This window comes from Triticum dicoccoides, chromosome 4B, assembly GCF_002162155.2.
Source record: "Triticum dicoccoides isolate Atlit2015 ecotype Zavitan chromosome 4B, WEW_v2.0, whole genome shotgun sequence".
Lineage (NCBI taxonomy): Eukaryota > Viridiplantae > Streptophyta > Magnoliopsida > Poales > Poaceae > Triticum > Triticum dicoccoides.
The window spans coordinates 644,171,000-644,172,183 of NC_041387.1; positions in this window are offsets into that span (position 1 = coordinate 644,171,000).

Below are 1,184 nucleotides of genomic sequence, written 5' to 3' on the forward strand. Positions count from 1 at the left end.
ATAGATGAATTTCTGGTTAAAAAAGACGTCAAAGAGGCCGAGGACAACTTGCTACGATCGTTGATCAAAAGTCAAAACAAAGATACCATACTCTTTCCTTACAACGGCGAGTGAGTGTTACTGTCGTGTGCATATTCGGTTTCCCTTATTACTCGAGCGAGGTTATAGTAATGTAATTGATGAGTTATGCATGCGTGCGTAGGTACCACTATGTTCTTCTGGAGATTAAGCTTGAGCGGGGACTAGTAACTGTCTTAGACTCGAGACGGAAAGATCCCAAAACCTATGCGGACATGACTGAATTGCTCAATAAGTAAGTTCAATCGATCATTATCGCACCATATCGGCAACTTTTTGTTCATTTCCTGATGTCTCAAGTAATAATAATTATTTTCTTTGTCTTGCAGGGTTTGGAAACAGTTCACCAGAAGCTCCGGGACTGCCGAAGGAGCTGCGATATACATACCCGAAAGTAAGTACTAGTGGCTAGCTAGTTGCGCGCATCTTCCGTTGATTCTATAGCTATACTTTCATCAATGCCATTTATAATGCTTCATTATCAGTTTGATTGACCTCTATTTCTCGTAAAGTGCTTGTGGCAGGAAGAATGGAATGATTTCTGTGGATACTACGTGTGCGAGTTCATCCACAACGCGACTTTGAAAAACAAGCGGGGCTACTCTCAAAGACAATACGAAGTGCGTAAGCTATAATATTCACAATTTCATTTTATTACACCATCATTTTTGTTGAGTTTCATTCATATATATGTATTAATTAACCCCCTTCTTCAAACTAGACGTGGCAGATGCGGAATGAACTCCTAGAACCAGATCGCATGAAAGCAATTCAAGAGGAATTGGCGGGATTCTTTCTTGACCACGTCATCAATAAAGCCGGAGAATACCATGTGGAAATTGATTTCAATTGCTAGGGGATTGTAATTAAGAGATCTTATACATATTGTACATGTATGTAGCCAGTAGCGTTGGATACATGATATACGAAAACTTGTTGTTCGACCAATCTCTTAGAGAAGGAGAGGTCGATCGATCACTTCTCTCGGTATGCATGACGAACTTCTGTACTCAATGATTCTCTCGATCACTTATGTATATATAGTACGTAGCGTCGACCAAGCACGGACATAAGAGAGGACACTTCTCTCTATTAATTAGCTAGCT